Here is a 13,810-nt window from a genome sequence, read left to right as displayed (position 1 = left end):
ATTTCTCCTTCCCTTCCCTACTCCACACACACTCTAAAACACTTCCAAAGAAAACATCAAAATCCTATAAGCTAAAGCCAAGTTCTCTGAGTAGAACAAAGCTCCTTCACGTGACACACTGGTCGAAAACATTTGATCACAAATTTATGTTGTTAAAAAGTGAGTCAATAGCCAGTTTAACACAAGCAATGTACCCTCTACAAACTTCCAAAAGGTTTGCTTTCCTTAGTAAAGCATGTCTGGTTTAGCAGCCCTTAACAATTTTTAACGTGTTTTTTTCCAGTTTTCTTTGGTGCAACTCAGTTTCCTAGTTGATCAAATAACTAATGAGGTCTGATGAGGATTAAAGATTAAAAGATGTCAAACTCTCTTTAAAGATGAAATGCTTTTCTCATCCCAATGGCACTTTCTCTAACTGCAGAAGCACTGTGAGTACACTGGAGTATGTTAAATATTAATTCTTGCCATAGGTGTTCAAGCATGACCGCTGAGTCTCCCATCTTTTGCTGACCTCATCTTTGTACATGAGTGACTCCTCTCACTTCTCCCTTTGTCCCTCTAAGAATAAAAAAATGTCACCTTGGTCTGGGTGGAAGTATTTCAGGCATTCGATACAGGAGTCATCTATCTTCCTCAAAATTCCTGATTCCAGAACTGGAATCAAGAAAGTAGCAATTCGAGAGCAAAATCTTTTAAACAGCTTCTGCCTGTCCTGTTCTATGCCCATCCAAATACCAAAAGCAACATTCCCACGAGCTATGACAGTGCACTGATTTCATTCAGTGGGGTCACAATGTTGAAGTTGTTTTTGATTTCTTCATTCAGGACTATGTCTTCCTTAAATAAATAAGATTTGACTGAGACAGGACTCCTGGTAGTTTTCAGCAAAGTCTTCACGCTACTAAGAAAATTAGCAGAATATAAGAAATAGTCTTCCTGTATAATAACAAAAGGAGAGGAATTTTTTTTGTCAAATGTGTAACAAATCTACTGCTGTTACAATCCAGACAGTGATGAAAACAATTTGAGAATATGTCCAATGTTTATTGCCATGATCTAACTCTTTCCCTCCTTTATAGCTTCTGCTATTTTGTTTCCAAACAACCTGGCCCATAGTTGTGCCCTACTGTCCTCACTCTCCCTTCATCCTCATGCTACCATCTCCCCTTTCTGGGACTATAGCTGCTGCTTCTGCCTCAAACTGGTTTACCAAAAGCTTTGGCTAAGAAGCTGTTCAAGCATGACTCTCTTCTCTGTCACTTGCGCATCTATTTAGGTCTCGTTTTGAAAGTGCGCATGATCCAAGTGATCCAGTACTAGCTAAGATCTGGGAGGGCTCATGTGCTGGGGACAACCATCAGAACTGTAAAAAGTTGAGTTGTTACAGGAGGGTGGCCATTGTATAAGAGGCAACAAATCCTTACGGTGAATCATCTAGCAGAGAGTAAGTCAGAATGGCTTCCAGAGAACGAAAAGATTTATTTATGCAGTAATTAAAAAAGGGAGCTTCTTTGCATTTTGATATTCTGCTTTAGCATGGTTGAGTACTTCAATCATAGAATCATAGTATCGTTAAAGTATGAAAGAACCTCAAAGATCATCAAGTCCAACAGTTAACCCAATACCCCCATGCCCACTAAACCATGTCCTGAAGTGCTACATCTACACATTTTTGGAACACTTCCAGACATGATGATTCCACCACTTCCCTGGGAAATCTGTTCCAATGTTTGACCACTCTTTCAGCAAAGAAAATTTCCCTAATATCTAAGCTAAACCTCCCTTGATACAACTTGATACCATTTCCTCTCGTCCTATCGCTAGCTACCTGGGAGAAGAGATCAACACCCACCTCAATACAACCTCCTTTCAGGTAGTTGTAGAGAGCAATAGGGTGTCCCCTGAACCTCCTTTTCTCCAGGCTAAACGACCCCAGCTCCCTCAGCCACTCCTCATAAGACTTGTACTCCAGACACTTCACCAGCTTTGTTGCCCTTCTCTGGACACACTCCAGCACCTCAATCACCTTCTTGTAGTGAGGAGCCCAAAACTGAACACAGTATTCGAGGTGCGGCCTCACCAGTGCCAAATACAGAGGCATGATCACTTCCATAGTCCTCCTGATCACACTATTTCTGATACAGGCCGGGATGCTGTTGGCCTTCTTGGCCACCTGGGCACACTGCTGTTTCACGTTCAGTTGGCTGTCAACCAACACCCCCAGGTCTTTTTCTGCTGGATAGCTTTCCAGCCACTGTCCCTCAAGTCTGTAGTGTTGCCTGGGGTTCTTGTGACCACAGTGCAGGACCCAGCAATTAAAGGCTCACCCTACTGCAACAATAACAATTTATGGCATCAAAAATATGAGTGCAGGTATTTTAGTAGCTCTTGTGTATGAAGTCTGAAGAGTAAGACACAAAAACTTCCTGTCATGAAGGAAGGTCCCTGCTCTCTTGGTCCCCATGGAATGTGACAAGCAGAAAGAGCTATTGCTCTCTGGAAATCAGAGATTCAGACAGGCTTCAACATGCCAATATGCCTCAGAGGCTTCAGTAGGCTAAATGAAACAGCTGCAAACACTTGCCTGGGGTTTGTGTCAGCAGGTGATCTCCACCAGAGAACTTCAGAACCCTGTTTAATGCAGGTCTTGCTCTTCCTTAGGAGCTCCCTCAACAAATGGAGGAAAATTTTCCTCTCAGAGAAAAAGTAGAATGCCTTGAGAGCACAGACAGGCATAATGGCCCTAAATCCTTTGCAATCTCATGTTACATCCCAGCTGTATGCACAGAGAACAACAGAAAGGAACTTGTAGACTGAAACCTGAGAAGTTAAAGAAAACAATAACATCATATACAGGTAATTCTGAGTAGCTAATTTTTTTAGTCAAGCTACTGTGAGAAGTCATACAGAACAGTGCAGGAAGAAGGGACAGCCTGATAGTAGTTGAAAACCAGAGTTGAAATCAAAGATAATTCTTCTACAAATTGGAGCAGGACTGGTTTGGCAGGGCAGGATTTTCTCAAACACTTCCCATCCTTCAAAGATCTACAGCCTCATGAGTGATTACCTCCTCCTTGAGGAGGTATTTAACCTTTGCCATATGATTGAGCAAGGCTTGGTCAGGGGTTATGGAAGTGTGACATCTTATGAACCACTTCATAGACTTCCAGAGGGACCGAGCTGCCTCTATTTTTTAGGATGTTTTGAAATTCTCACCTTTCAATGCAAGAAATACTAGTAAATAAATCAGAGGATCTCTCTCAGAGATGAAATATTGCTCCATTCAGCAGATTCCCTTGGAAAATAAAAATTACCCCCAACAATATGCATTCATACACTCCTATTTCTTCCCTTCAAAGTAACATCTTGTTAAAACATACTTTCTGTGATAGATTGAGACAGGTCTACAGCTAATGTTTACACAGAAATGGCTGAGTTTTTAAAAACACTACTCAAAGTAGGTATGTGACAGGATTTTGAATAAACTATCTCCAAGTTGTTTTATTTTATCTATGAAGGACAGTTATTTCTCCCTGAGAGATCTGTAAGTCTGCCTGGAAAGATTGCACAGTTCCAGCTGTCTGCAAGTCTGTGGTTACGTACAGTATAATATAGAATCATAGAATCATAGAATTATTAGGGTTGGAAGAGACCTCAAAGATCATCTAGTTCCAAGCCCCCTGCCATGGGCAGGGAAACCCTCCACTACACCAGGTTGCCAAAAGCCTCATCCAACCTGGCCTTGAACGCTTCAGGGATGGGGCATCCACAACTTCTCTGGGCAACCTCTTCCACTGCCTCACCACCCTCAGAGTGAAAAATTTCTTCCTTATATCTAATCTATATCTCCCCTCTTTCGATTTAAAGCCATTTCCCCTTGTCCTATCACTATATACCCTTTTAAAAAGTCCCTCTCCAGCTTTCCTGTAGGCCCCCTTTAAGTACTGGAAAGCTGCAATAAGATCACCTTGGAGCATTCTCTTCTACAGGCTGAACAGCCCCAACTCTCTCAGCCTGTCTTCATAGCAGAGGTGTTCCAGCCCTTGGATCATCTTCATGGCCCTCCTCTGGACCCGCTCCAGTAGCTCCATGTCCTTCTTGTGTTGGGGACTCCAGCACTTAACGCGGTATTCCAGGTGGGTTCTCATGAGAGCAGAGTAGAGAGGCAGAATCACCTCCCTCGACCTGCTGGCCATGCTCCTTTTGATGCAGCCCAGGATACGGCTGGCTTTCTGGGCTGCCAGCGCACATTGCCGGCTCATGTTGAGCTTCTCATCCACCAGCACTCCCAAGTCCTTCTCCTCAGGGCTGCTCTCAATCCATTCTCTGCCCAGCCTGTAATTGTGCTTGGCATTGCCCCTACCGATGTGCAGGACCTTGCACTTGGCCTTGTTGAACTTCAAGAGGTTCTCACAGGCCCACCTCTCCAGCCTGGCAAGGTCCCTCTGGATGGCATCCCTTCCCTCCAGTGTGTCCACAACACCACACAGCTTGGTGTCATCTGCAAACTTGCTGAGGGTGCACTCAATCCCGCTGTCCATGTCACCAACAAAGATGTTAAATAGCACTGGCCCCACTACCCCTGAAGAACACCACTCATCAGTGGCCTCCACTTGGACATTGAACCGTTGACCACAAAACTTTGAGTGCGACCATTCAGCCAATTCCTTATCCACTGAGTGTTCCATCCATGAAAACCATGTCTTTCCAGTTTAGAGACAAAGATGTTGTGTGGGACAGTATCAAATGCTTTGGATAAGTCCAGGTAGACGATGTCAGTTGCTCTTCCCCTATCCATCAATGCTGTAACCTCGTCATAGAAGGCCACCAAATCAGTCAGGCAGGATTTGCCTTTGGTGAAGCTATGTTGGCTGTCACCAATCACCTCCTTATTTTCCATGTGCCTTAGCATAGTCGCCAGGAGGATCTGCTCCATGATCTTGCCAGGCACAGAGGTGAGACTGACTGGCCTGTAGTTCCCTGGGTCTTCTTCTTTTCCCTTTTTAAAGATGGGGGCTATGTTTCCCCTTTTCCAGTCATTGGGAACTTCACCAGATTGCCATGACTTCTGAAATATGATGGATAGTGGCTTAGCAACTTCATCAGCCAGTTCCCTCAGGACCCGCGGATGCACCTCATCAGGTCCATGGACTTATGTACCTTCAGGTTCCTTAGACGGTCTCGAACCTGATCTTCTCCTACAGTGGGCAGTTCCTCATTCTCCCAGTCCCTGCCTTTGCCGTTTCTGACTTGGGCCTTGCAGCTGGAGCTCTTGCCAATGAAGACTAAGGCAAAGAAGTCATTAAGAAGCTCAGCCTTCTCCATATCCCGGGTGTCCAGGTCCTCCGTTTCCTTGCAGAGAGGGCCTACGTTTTCCCTAGATCTCTTTCTATCACTGACTTATCTATAGAAGTTTTTCTTGTTGCCCTTGATGTCCCTGGCCAGATTTAACTCTATCAGGGCTTTAGCTTTCCTAACCTGATCTCCTGGTTGCTCGGACAATTTCTCTGTATTCTTCCCAGGCTACCTGTCTTTGCTTCCACCCCCTATAGGCCTTCTTTGTGTGCTTGAGTTGGTCCAAGAGCTCCTCGTTCATCCATGCAAGCCTCCTGGTGTTCCTACCTGACTTTCTCTTTGTTGGGCTGCACCACTCCTGAGCTTGGAGGAGGTGATCCTTGAATATTAACCAGCTTTCTTGGGCCCCTCTTCCCTCCAGGGCTTCATCCCATTGTACTCTAGCGAGGAGATCCCTGAAGGCTCTACAGTCTGCTCTCCTGAAATCCAGGGTAGTGAGCTTGCTGTGTACCCTCCTTGCTTCCCTAAGAATCGTGAATTCCACCATTTCATGATCACTGCAGCCAAGGCTGTCCTTGAGCGTCATGTTCCCCACCAGCCCTTCATTGTTGGTGAGAACAAGATCCAGCAAAGCACCTCTCCCCGTTGGTTCCTCTACCACTTGGAAAAGGAATTAATCATCCATGCATTCCAGGAACCTCCTGGATTGCCTATGCCCTGATGCGTTGTCCTGTCAAGAGATATCAGGGTGGTTGAAGTCTCCCATGAGGACCAGGACTCGTGAATGAGAGGCAGCTCCTGTCTGTCTGTAGAGGGCCTCATCCACCCAGTCCTCCTGGTCAGGAGGTCTGTAGCAGACCCCTACTACTATGTTCCCTGTCCTTGCTCTCCCTTTAATCCTAACCCATAAGCATTAGCATAAGGCATTTAAGTTTTAGCATTTAGCCTGGGAGGAATACAGAGAAGCTGTACGAGTGACCAGGGATCAGGTGAGGAAGGCTAAAGCCCTGAAGGAATTGAATTTGGCAAGGGATATAAAAAGCAATAAGAAAAGCTTCTATAGGTATGTAGGGGACAAAAGGAAGTCCAAGGAGAATGTAGGCCCCCTCCGGAAGGATACTGGTGCTCTGGTTACCTGGGACATAGAGAAGGCTGAGGTACTCAATGAATTTTTTGCCTCAGTCTTCACTGATAAAGCCTTTTGTCTTACCACCCAAGCTGTGGAAAGAACTAGCAGGGACTGTGAGGATGAACCACCGCCCACTGTACTTGAAGAGCAGGTTCGAGAACATCTGAGGAACTTGAAGGTGCACAAGTCCATGGGACCTGATGAGATCCATCCGCGGGTCCTGAAGGAACTGGCGGATGAAGTTGCCAAGCCACTGGCCATTGTATTTGAGAAGTCGTGGCAGTCTGGAGAGGTCCCCGATGACTGGAAGAGAGGGAACAAAACCCCCATATTTAAAAAGGGGAACAAGGAGGACCCGGGCAACTACAGGCCAGTCAGCCTCACCTCTGTGCCTGGCAAGGTCATGGAGCAGATTCTCCTGGGAACCATGCTAAGGCACATGGAGAGCAAGGAGTTGGTGGGTGACAGCCAACATGGCTTCACCAAAGGCAGATCGTGCCTGACCAACTTGGTGGCCTTTTATGATGGGGTGACAGAATCGGTGGACAAGGGTTGACCAACGGATATCATCTACCTGGACTTGTGCAAAGCTTTTGACACTGTCCCGCACGACATTCTTCTCTCTAAACTAGAGAGGCATGGGTTTGATGGATGGACCACTCGGTGGATAAGGAATTGGCTCAATGGCCGTACTCAGAGAGTAGTGGTCAATGGCTCAATGTCCAAGTGGAGACCGGTCATGAGTGGCGTCCCTCAGGGGTCCGTGTTGGGCCTGGCCCTCTTCAACATCTTTGTCGGTGACGTGGACAGTGGCATGGAGTGCACCCTCAGCAAGTTCGCCGATGACACCAAGCTGTGTGGTGCCGTCGACACGCTGGAAGGGAGGGATGCCATCCAGAGGGACCTCGACAGGCTGGAGAGGTGGGCCCTTGCCAACCTCATGAAGTTCAACCAGGCCAAGTGCAAGGTCCTACATCTGGGTCGTGGAAATCCCAGGCACAAATACAGACTGGGCAGAGAATGGATCGAGAGCAGCCCTGAGGAGAAGGACTTGCGAGTGCTGGTGGATGAGAAGCTCAACATGAGCCGGCAATGTGCTCTTGTGTCCCAGAAGGCCAACCGCATCCTGGGCTGCATCAAGAGGAGCGTGGCCAGCAGGTCGAGGGAGGTGATTCTCCCCCTCTACTCTGCCCTCGTGAGACCTCACCTGGAGTATTGCGTCCAGTTCTGGAGCCCCCAACATAAGAAGGACATGGACCAGTTGGAGAGGGTCCAGAGGAGGGCCACGAAGATGATAAGAGGGCTGGAGCACCTTTCCTATGAGGACAGGCTGAAAGAGTTGGGGCTGTTCAGCCTGGAGAAGAGGAGGCTCTGGGGTGACCTTATAGCGGTCTTCCAGTACCTCAAGGGGGCCTACAAGAAAGATGGGGAGAGGCTGTTCAGGAGGGCCTGTTGTGATAGGACAAGGGGTAATGGTTTTAAAATAGAGGGAGGTAGATTCAGATTGGATATTAGGAAAAAATTTTTTACCATGAGAGTTGTAGAACACTGGAACAGGTTGCCCAGAGAGGTGGTGGATGCTCCATCCCTGGAGACGTTCAAGGCCAGGTTGGACGAGGCCCTGAGCAACCTGATCTAGTTGGAGATATCCCTGTTCCTTGCAGGGGGGTTGGACTAGATGGCCTTTGAAGGTCCCTTCCAGCCCTAACCATTCTATGATTCTATGATTCTATGAAGTTGGACCCCAGACGAACCTGACTTCCTGGCTGGAGCAGCTGGAATTCCCTTCTTCTGTTCTACAGGTACTTCCAGCATATCTTTGTCATTCTTGATATTCCCCCCCTCCCCCTTCAAATCTAGTTTAAAGCCCTGTCAATGAGCCCTGCTAGTTGTTGCTCTAAGACCCTCGTTCCCCTCTGAGAAAGGCAAGTCCTGTCTGGTGAAGTAGGCCTGGTGCCATGTGGCCCACATCATTATCAAAAAAGTCAAAATTGTGGCGATGACACCAGCCACGGAGCCACTTATTAATCGACTGAATACACTTGCTTCTTCCAGTGTCACTGCTTGCAACTGGAAGGATGGACAAAAAGATAACCTGTGCCCCAGATCCTCTTACCACTTGTCCCAGGGTCCTGAAATCCCTCTTGATTGACCGTGGACTCCGTGTTTCAGTTTCATCTCCACCCACATGGAAGAGCAGTAAAGGACAGTAGTCCATGGGCCGTACCAGGCTAGGAAGTTTCCTAGCGACATCTTTAACCTGGGCTCCAGGGAGGCAGCAGACTTCCCCCAGAGTAGGGTCAGCCCGGCATATTGGACCTTCCGTCCGCTTCAGATGGGAGTCTTGATATAATATATCAAGAAACATTTTAGATGCAGCATTGTTTTGCAGGGATGTTGTTCTCTGCTGGAAAAGCAGAGGAGCTGAGCGCCACATTCTTTAATCAGAGCCTCTGATGTCTTAAAATCTTTTTCTTCTGCCAGGGCAGTGTTAAAAAAGTGTATCTTAAAAACCAGACTGTCTATTTCCAAGAACGCATAATCATTTTCACTCTGAAATTTGAACTTGAATTTGTCCTATTTCTGATTTGGGGCACCAAACTGGTTTTAAAGGTGTGCTACGCTGAGGAGCTCTGTCATCAGACATTTGCCCCCTCTTAGAGCTGGAGAGCACCTTTATACTCTTCATATACCCCCGTCCTGAGCCAGCCTCAGCCCTTTGTTTTTATTTTGTAGAGGCTACATGTTGGAACATGAAACAGAATGTTTTCTTCACTAATGCTTCCCATACTGCTATTGGTCTGACCCTGATGGTTACATCCTACTCAACATTTCCCACCAATTTACGGTAACAGCGCATAAATCAGCATTGTGCAGTGACAGAGCACGCAGTGTGAATGAAAAACATTACTTTCTTGGACATTTCTTCTGTAAACACAAAATGTACTTCTTTTGCAAAAGAAAATAACACTTATTTGCATTTTAAGTAAGTGGGATGGATAATGCGAAGAAGTGAATGTGACTTTGTTTATAACTTATTTTTCTCATTCATTTTTACACTTGTTTATAACTTATTTTTCTCATTCATTTTTACACCCTTGCAGAATACGCGTTGAATTTTGGACACACATCTAAGAAATGCTATTTTGCAGCCTTACGTGACACAAGTCATTCTTTAGGCACTACTAATAATGAACAAAGGTGACTTAGAACGTGGCATGCTGCAATGAAACACACAGTCCTGGCACTGAACTCCCATGGACCTGGCTGGCAGCTTTTCTCAGAGCCTGTCCCTGCTGGACATCTTCAGGTCTGCTCTACAAAAAGCACAACCATTCATTGCACCATTGTGCTGGACTCAGCTATCTAGTTTGAATTTTACAGCCTTTAGAGAGAAGCAGGATAAAATGCAAATTCCCAGTTTATGCAAAAACTTCCTTTAAAGAAATTTTAAAAACTCCTTTTCTATCCAAGAAAGTACACATTGTATTCTTGTGATTCCATTCACAAAATGAGTTAAGATAGGTACTGAAAAAACTAATCTGTTGGTAGTTAGCAATGCCCACACTGAAGCTTGAATCATTCAAATGGGGCAGATCTCACATCTCTATAGATTTCCAAACAGCCCTCACTTAGGATTACTCATTTATCTGCCCCTTCTTATATGGTAGTTTAGGTAGATTTCAGCTTACTTGTATGTGAAGTTTGGATTTTCCCGAATTTCAGATAGTGTTAATAGAATCTGTAATTATTTGTCAGTGCTTGTAAAAATAATTTGCCTGTGCTGTGTTCTAACAAATTAAAACCAATATTTTTTTCACTAATTTTGAAGCCACCTGGGTAAACTCCCTAAGTCTTTCTGAAATGAGCTGAAAAAAATCTCACATACCTTTTCCTCTCAGGTGGCCCCATTGGTGCCTCAACGTGTCAGTACCATCCTTCAGAAAAAACAGGACGGCGGAGATGTTGTCCAGAGAAGGTTAAGGCAGGTTGTGGCAGGAAAGATGCATGCACGTCTGTAAAACCCCAGTGAGCGATTGTCACAAACCGCCGTCTTGAGAAACCGAGACAGAGACGCTCAAACGCTTTGTACTTTCCTCACTCGAGAAGGGACCTATGGTGGATGCCAAAAACATGCTGTTTTTGCAGACCCACACAAGTCTGGGCGCAGCAGATAAGGGCAAGTCTTGTGCAGGCAGGGCTGAGCCACCTTCTGCATTGACTCCCCTGTCTTGACCTGAGGGTAAGGGCACATGTGCCCAGAGAGGTCATGTTGTGATCACAGCGATAAAAGGGAGGGGCTGAACCCACCACCAGGATGCCCTGCCCTCCAGATCCATTTCAAGAACTTTTGTGAAGTACAACTGCTTATGCACAACAGTGCTCATCCCCTGAGGAGGGACTACAGGCACCCAAAGATAAAAGGGGAATGGGCAAGCCTCTAGGCTTGCAGTGGTCTGAAGCACTTGCCCTGGCAACAAAATGGGGAAAACAAGACACAATAAAAAATCCTCTGAAAATGCAATGTAAACTTCCTCCCACCTGCTGCTCTTCTCCAATATCTCGGTACAAGTCACCAGCATGGCTGAAAGAAGAAAATTTATTATAAACACAGCCTACATGCCCTGAAATAGAGCATCGAGATGTTTTTCTCCCTCTATCAGAAAGACCAGATGGAGGGAGAAAAACAGTACTCCAGGTTGAAATGGGTTGTCTTAAACCTGTAGGTGAAAGGAAAGGATATGGATAAACAGAAAGTGTGTAAACCAGGAAACATTTAATGTTCTTTCTTTGTCATCTATAAACAAAATACTTGTATGAATTGAGTCGATAAGCATCAAGTGTTTGGCTTTATGATTGCACTCCAGCTGATTAATTTGTAACTCACCAAACACAGTCCAGAAGAACTCAGTGTCATTTCTGAGATCAATAAAGGCACAGTAAAGACAAAGCACTACATATATAAAACTACTACATAGAAACAAGACTCGTGGTGTAAGAAATGTTCACGTGGCTTCATATAGTAAGAATAAATTTAAAGATGCAGTCTTAGAGAATTAGATACAATGTCTGGATAAGGTTGAAGTCTGAGCTGTTTGTTGTCTTTCAACTTTTGTATTATAATTCTGGCAAATTCCTCTCCATGTCTATCTGAGGTATCAAGCAATTGTTGGACTTTTGATGTCCTTGCAGGTTTCGCGCTTGTAAGTTCATAGTCTTCTTTCATGAGTAAAAATCTTGATAGAAGAGCATCCAGTGACTGATTCAAACGTTTCAGTCATCTGATCAATAATTTCTTCTCTTTTACTTTGAATCCATTGATGAGCTAAATTCTGTTGTATGGTCTCCAAAACAAAATCTGAAATTGGAGAGGATTAAAAAAAAAAATAAACTATTATTGTAACTGTCTGTCAATAAACAGTGCCATAGGACAAAGAACAAGTTGAGGAAGCTCTGTTTAAAACTTGGTTTTGATCAGAAATACACTAGACTACTAAAAATGCTTTCAACATTTAACTATTGTATTTTACATTTAAAATGTTCCAATTTGTCAAATTTGGTGGTTAGAGTATTTATGTTATCCGGATCATAAAATAATTTAGTTTGGAAGGAACCCTCAAAGAGGTCATCTGTTCTAATGGCCTGCTTAAAGCCGGGCCAACTTCAAAGACAACTCTGGTTGCTCAGGGCCTTGTACTGAACTTTGAGCATCTTCAAGTGATGGGATTTCTACAGCCTCTGCAGTCAACGTGCTCCAGTGCTCAATCCGTTCCAATATTCAACCCAAGCTGGTACTAAAAAGAGAGAGGTGGTAACTTCACTTTCCAGTAGTATTTTTATTGAAGTTTACTGAAAACATTCCTGTAGTTTCCCATGTATTTTCCCCCAGCTGAGGATTCGCATAGTGAAAAGGTGCCGATTCTCATATTTAGAGAAGAGGGATGATGCAACAGCTGTTTATGAAGTTGCATGTAACTGTGTGGCCCATAAGAAAAAATTATCTCTGAATAATTCATCACGCATTAAAGCTTCTTTTTGTTGTTTTTTTGAAGCACACTTTTAACAGGTATTTTATGTGTTGGAATATCCCTGAAATAGCCAGGTGACAGCATACTTTTTCCAACTGTTCTACTAGTTTTTCAGAATTCTGCACTTGTTCAGGGGTGAAGGATGACACCAAGCTGTGTGGTGTTGTGGACACACTGGAGGGAAGGGATGCCATCCAGATGGACCTTGACAGGCTGGAGAGATGGGCCGGTGAGAACCTCATGAAGTTCAACAAGGCCACGTGCAAGTCCTGCATATGGGTCGGGTCAATTCCAAGCACAAGTACAGGCTGGGCGGAGAATGGATTGAGAGCAGCCCTGAGGAGAAGGACTTGCGAGTGCTGGTGGATGAGAAGCTCAACATGAGCCGGCAATGTGCGCTGGCAGCCCAGAAAGCCAACCGTATCCTGGGCTGCATCTAAAGAAGCGTGGCCAGCAGGTCAAGGGAGGTGATTCTGCCCCTCTACTCTGCTGTTGTGAGACCCCACCTGGAATACTGTGTTCAGCTCTGGAGTCCACAACACAAGAAGGACATGGAGCTGCTGGAGCGAGTCCAGAGGAGGGCCACGAAGATGATCTGAGGGCTGAAGCACCTCTCCTACGAAGACAGGCTGAGAGAGTTGGGGCTGTTCAGCCTGGAGAAGAGAAGGCTCCGGGGTGATCTTATAGCAGCCTTTCAGTACCTAAAGGGGGCCTATAGGAAAGCTGGAGAGGGACTTTTTACAAGGGTATGTAGTGATAAGACAAGGGGCAATGATTTTGAAGTGAAAGAGGGTAGATTTAGATTGGATATAAGAAAGAAATTTTTCACTCTGAGGGAGGTGAGGCTCTGGAAGAGGTTGCCCAGAGAAGTTGCAGATGCCCCATCCCTGGAAGTGTTCAAGGTCAGGTTGGATGAGGCATTGGGCAACCTGGTGTAGTGGAGGGTTTCCCTGCCCATGGCAGGGGGCTTGGAAATAGATGATCTTTGAGGTCCCTTCCAACCCTAACCATTCTATGATTCTGTAAGTTCCAAAACACCTGAGTTGCCCACCATCCTAGGCATTTGCTCATGCTCTCCCAGACACTCCGCCACTCATAATTATCCAGCCTTGAGGTGGATCCCTGTGTGATATTTTCAAATAGGTTTTTAACCTCAAACAAGACCTGAAATTCTTTGGGAGACATAACAATAAGACTGTGCTGGCTGGAACACTCCCAGGACATTCAAAATCCTCTAAATTTGTTTTAATGAGCCTGAATGAGAAAGGGGAGGTGAAGAACCAGGGAAAAGCATCCTCCTCATTTTCCTGTATGTTGGGCATGATTACCAACAAATTCTGAGAAGTGGTGCCCGAGA

General features: G+C 45.3%; 1 protein-coding gene across 1 annotated transcript in view; it reads right to left on the bottom strand.

The window, feature by feature from the left end:
• Positions 1-10,704, bottom strand: part of LOC104370847 (Y+L amino acid transporter 2) — a 68,100-nt gene extending 57,396 nt beyond the window's left edge. The window contains exon 1 of the mRNA XM_086608731.1: positions 10,314-10,704. The gene's annotated coding sequence lies outside the window, so the exon portion shown is untranslated. The remainder of the gene's footprint in view (positions 1-10,313) is intronic.
• Positions 10,705-13,810: the final 3,106 nt, after the last annotated feature.

This window comes from Tauraco erythrolophus, chromosome 3 (genome assembly GCF_009769465.1).
Source record: "Tauraco erythrolophus isolate bTauEry1 chromosome 3, bTauEry1.pri, whole genome shotgun sequence".
NCBI classification, from domain to species: Eukaryota; Metazoa; Chordata; class Aves; order Musophagiformes; family Musophagidae; genus Tauraco; species Tauraco erythrolophus.
This window is presented reverse-complemented; position numbering and strand designations above follow the sequence as displayed.